Below are 6,000 nucleotides of genomic sequence, written 5' to 3'. Positions count from 1 at the left end.
AAAAGGAGGAGTAAGAAGATGATGATGATGGGTAAGAAGAGGAAGATGACGCGTAAGAGACAGAAGGGCGGTATTTTTCCCTTAGCCGCTCTCATACCCGCTCTGATAGCCGGAGGTAAAGCGGTGGCGTTGGGTGCTGCGTCAGGAGCGGCAGGTTTCGGTGCCAAGAAAGCACTCGAAGCCGCTACGCGAAGACGATAAAAGAGATTGTACAATCCGTCGTACACCTCACTCGTCACCATGGCATACAGAAGGAGACAAAGAATGAGACATAAACCAAAGCCCAAGAAAAGACGTAAACAGAGGGGTGGAGCACTGGCACGACGCAAACGTCGCTTGGTAGACAAGATCGCCGAAGGAGCCAGTATGTTCTTATCGGGACCCTCACCTACCTTTGTGACAGCGGCATTGAAATTAGCGGGTCAAGCAGCAAAAGGAATCAGAGACAATGTGGTGGCCTCAAGACGACGATAAAAGGAGTACGTCAATCCACTCGTGTGCATAAGTCCACGATGGAGCGGTTACGACGACAACGCCGTTTCTTGACGGACATCCTGAAAGAAGCCAATCGGAACAAACGTCAACGGATGTTGCAATTCGCAGACAAAGATCAGATCAACGCCATCAGTGAGATGGTTTTCAATTTGCTGAAAAAGAGGATACCCATCGACGCCACGACTTATGGAAAACTGAAAAGACATAAAAAGGTTTTGCGCGAAGTGGGTAGACGCAAAAACTCCCTGAAGCGTCGAAGAGAGCGTCTCTTGAGTCAAAACGGTGCGGGGTTCTGGAGCGGGTTACGCAGTTGTTTCAAAGCATGTTGTGTACGGTGAAAGGACGTAGTGAAGACGGTTACCCTTTGGAAGGGATCGACGTCGTACCCAATTTTCCACCTAGAGAAGACGAGACCATTCCTAAGCTCGTGCAGCTGCTGCAAGATGCCAATCGACGCGAAGCCCGATGGAAAGACTCGTCCGAGTACTGGGGGAGAAAGTACCACGCCCTGTATCAAGAGTACATGGCTTTAAAATTCGATGACTTTTGCCAAACCTGTCAAACGAAACGAGATACGACGCCGCCTGGTGGGTGCATCGAGTTATGCAGTGAGTGCGGTAAAGGCAAGCAAACCGTTCAAAGTCTCAAACTCGAGTTGGAAAAGAAAGACGAATCCATACGGTACTGGCAAGACTGTTACGAGACGGCCTTGAGAGAATTGTCCGAGTTTCCTGATACGTCCCTGAGTCAGAAGGTATGAACGAAGTCATGATGGTACCCGTTCAAGATTTCAATCGATTGCAAGATTATTACAAGGGTCAGATTACAGAGAATGCCTTGTTGGACAAAGCGGGTCGTTTGGCCGCAGAACAACATATCATCTTGAAAGACAAGCGTATTCCTGACAGCATGGCCGTCAAGATGGCCAAACCCATCGCCTCCGAAGAAAGTAAACTGGTGAAACGCATACGGACGGGTAAAAGCGGTCCTATCTCGTACCAAGGAACGACACAACCCGAAGGCATGGTCGACACCCCCGTCGAAAATCTGTTGAAACAGATCCTCAAGGGAGCCAACAAAGAACAAGCACCCCCCGTGATCATCAAACAAGAACCCCTTGACACGACAGGTCTTAAAAAGGAGCTGAAAACGCCCAAACCTACCATTCAATCCAAACCCCGCAAGAGTTTAAAAGGGAGTGTGAAAAAGGCAGCCCTTTCTGCAGGAAGAAAGCAGTTACTGAGTTCGCTCGGTATTGAAGACGACGACGACGACGGTGGTTACAGTCCCAAAGGCAAGGCAAAAAAGTATAAGAAGGCCAAGAAGACAGAGGCAGAAAAGTTACGAGAAGGGTGGGAAGATTGGGACGCCCCGATAAGACGTAGACTGAGATATGACTCGGATTAAGAAGAAAAAAGCACCTCCTATGAGACGACGACGTCGTCAACGCGGGTACGGGATCGACATCCAAAAATGGTTGGGCAAGACTGGGATCGAGTTTCATTGGCCCGGTTATCAGTACATGGGACCTGGTACCAAACTGAAGAAACGTCTAGCACGAGGAGACCCCGGGATCAATCGTCTGGACAAACTGGCCAAACAACACGACATTGACTATTCACGGGCCAAGAACTTACAGGACAAATGGAAAGCCGACACCAAGATGATCAAAGCCATCGACAAATTACCCGGACGTAAAACCATGACAGAACGCGTTGTTAAGAAAATCATGCAAGCCAAGAAACGTTTGAAATTGTAAACTTTTAATTGTAAGTTACACTCTTTGTTGTCATCATTAAAAGAAAAGTTACACTCTTTGTTGTTGCTGTTGTTTTTTTCAAGACTCACACGTCATACCATCGTGGTACAGACTATCGGAGACACGGGAGGTCACAAACAGTCGTTCGACACTTATTTGGTCCACGTACGCGGTCGAAGATATGAATAACAACCGAAACCTAAGTCTGGGTATGAAATTGTACACTCTATAAGGGGTGTTGAAATAAAACATGCGATACACTTCCATGCGTATGTGATCGAACGCAATCGTGTTGAATGGCAGGAACACGGTGCCGTGAATGCACAGGGAGCTTCGCCCCTCTGAGTTCAGCACAAAGTTCTCCAACTCGCGATAGTAATGGAACCACACCGTGACCGGAATGGGAAATCGCAAGTGATTCCACGAACGCGTCAATGAATTGTGCGTCTCAAAGGGTCTTCCCGTGTCTCTGAAATGCAAAATGTCATCCAGAATTCTTTGACGTTGTGCATACACTATAAAAAGAAAAAAACAGTGTCAGTTCCATAGTCCGTCCTCGCTGTAAATCGATGGTCCTCCAGGAAAGGGTAATACGCAGAGATGCTGAATCACAATATTCCTTAGTCCTTCCACGCGTCTAAAGAAGAGTCTGAACCTTAGAATTCGAATCAAGTTAAACGTCGAGTAAGGAGTGTTAAATATGAATAGACGGTACAAAACATTCCTGATCTCTCGTGTCGGTTCTACGGGGAGACGCACGCATCCGTGCACGTGCATGGTTTCATTCGCAAACAGAGTCACGAAATTTTCTAACATGTCATAATAACGTTGCCAAATGGCGGGGTCGATGCCATACGGCAATTCATCCCACATATACGACCCCTCGTGATGACAGCGTATAGGTCTATCCTGATCACAATATCGAGTCAACTCTCGCCTAAATCTAGCTAAACCATTCGCACCTGACGGTAACACGAACGGATCGATATCATCATCATCGAGTTCCTCATCGGTTTCAAGCACGATCTCAGTCTGATCATCCTCGATCACGCGTCGGCAGTTGCCACAGGTTCGCACTTGTCTTCTCATCTCCTGGTAGCAACGTCGGTGCATGAAGACATGGCAGCATGGAGTGTGTTGACATAGCGCCAAGGAACCGATGTCGATATCTCTCTGACAAATGAAGCAAACTTGTTGAATAAGCGCTTCTTCGGGTGCCAGACCTCGAAGTCGACGACTGCGTCTAGGTTCATCCGACATGTCCGAAATCTGAAATGCATTGACCCCTGCTTTTTAAACAAGTCATCCACCTATCGCAGCTCAAGTAGAAGTCACGTGGTATGAATAGACCCAGGGGGATAGGGGGGTATCCCCCCAACCACGCCCCCCGGTCGTAGACTGGACACTATCTTGCCGTGACTATAAAACGAGCGGACCGACCCGTTCACGGCACTCTGAGTGTCTTCACTTGTATTGAGCGCTGAATCATGACTGAGATCACTGACGAGGAGATGAACCAACACATGGATCAACATGAAGAAGAAGCAGTGAGTATCTAAAAATGGATAATATAACGTGCACCCTATGTGATAAAGTCATACTTAGAACCGAAACCTGCGCTCGTACCAAGTGCTGTCGTTACTACACACATTACGATTGCTACGTCCAAGCACTCGATGATCAGCTGGTGAAGGGAGTGGTCCATGAAAAGTTGTACTGTGAGATCTGTCACACGCCTTGTTATCTAAGCACGGTCGTAGCTTCCCTAGACAACTGAGACTCACTTCATAACCTTCTTTTCATAGAGTTACTGGGATTGGCTACCTCCCGAAATCCAGTCATACATCATTCACCTCAGAGATGTCCAGTTTCTCTTAGACATACGCAAACGTGATAGGTGGAAAGCCCTGCGCAACGAGATACATGCCTTCGCTAATGTACGCGCAGCCTGGGGGCTAGGTCCAATCAAAGTCAAGCTAGAGACATGTCTGCTAAAGCATTGTCCCAAAGGGAAAGTTCCAGGAATGAAAAATAAGCACATGGTCGTGTACGGATTCTACACACACGAACACAACACAACACAATACAGATGCGAAGTATTTCTAGGGTACGGACTTAATCATGCCTATTACAGAATCGACGATGTTAAAAGACTTTTACATTCGTAGAGCCTCTGGGATATGCTTCCTCCAGAACTACAAGATTACATCATGCGCCTAACCAGGAATCAAATGCTACTCGAGCGTAGAAGAAACAAAAAGTTACAACGTGTTCTCAAGGAAATAGTACAATACGGCAAACTGAAAGAACAATGGGGTCTAGGACACATTAAGATTATCCGTGTTCTATGTGATGCAGGATGTTGCATAAAAAAGAAAAAAGAAGACAGATTCAGAGATACTAAAATAATGGGCTGTTACATTGACATTTACGACAAACCTAAAGAAACGTATTTAGGTTACGATATAAAGGGTGCCAAGAGACGCGTCCCCATAGAAAAAACTTGGTGCTATCCTACCTTTTATCAAATACAACACGCGGACCATTACGAATTATAACCAATTTTTATTACAGAGTCACTGGGATAAGTTACCAGAAGAAATAAAGTGTTACGTGATTGACTTAGCGACCTGGCAGTGCATACGCGATCGAAGGAACAATAAACAACTGAGTCTACTTCACAGAATAATCTTAGATTATGGCAAACTGAAACGACAATGGAGTTACGGACACATAGAAATACGCAGGAGGAAATGTCATCTAAGTGTTTGTAGAGCGTTGTACGGACATAGCCCTTATCACGTAGCTTACTATGGGCATTATGTCGACATTCGTCAAGAGAAAAAGAGACTCTATTTAGGATGTAGTATTAGAAACGCATTAAATCATGTATCTAACAAAAAATCGAAGTTAGACACTCATATGCTCATGTAACATAATTGGTTACCTTAAAAATAAAAAAGCAATGTTGGTGACATTTTTAGTATCCTTACTGTCTTCACAGAACAGACGAACCTACGACGAAGCCTTCCCATTCGACGACGACGATGAATGGATATTTGATCCAGCTCTCGACCCCGTGATGATCCAAACAGGAGGTGGTGCAAGTCCACCTCTAGAATTTGAATTGAGACCCATAGGTGCACGACGTAACTGGAGAAACGTCCTCAACAAACAACGATTCGAAGCCACGCTCAGACAACACAGAGACTTGACTCGCAATGACAATATAGGTCAAGAATTGACTCGTGCCCTTCAACGATCCATCGAGCAACAAATCGCTCAGGATCCTACCCTGACACCCAACTCCACGGTCCATTTCACCATGCAGTCACGTGCCTTCACGCACGCCTTTCAATCCACCACCTTCACCGTGCGAGAATTCGAAGAAGGGGGTGAAAGACTAACCACTTATCTCCAGTCTCTCGCGGCCAAACTCAACTCAAATGAAGAATTCACCCCCGACGACACGTTTACCATGGAAACCACCTTCATACGTACCCCGGGTCGTGGCAGCGGGAAAGCAAAACGATACAGGCCGAGTTGCGCCGCCGTGCGGAACATCGTCAAACGGTCGCGCGTGACCATCCGAAACAAAGACACTCTCTGCTGCGCCCGAGCCATCGTCACCATGAAAGCATGGGTAGACGCGAACGAGAATTCGCGTGACCAAGATTACCACAATCTCAAACAGGGGCGACCCGTCCAAGAGCGATTGGCCAAAGACCTCCACCGTCGTGCCAACG

The sequence above is a fragment of the Orbicella faveolata genome, unplaced genomic scaffold, assembly GCF_042242905.1.
Source record: "Orbicella faveolata isolate gen_17 unplaced genomic scaffold, um_ofav_v1 contig_1, whole genome shotgun sequence".
In the NCBI taxonomy this organism is placed as follows: Eukaryota; Metazoa; Cnidaria; class Anthozoa; order Scleractinia; family Merulinidae; genus Orbicella; species Orbicella faveolata.
Note: the sequence above shows the minus strand (reverse complement) of the source record.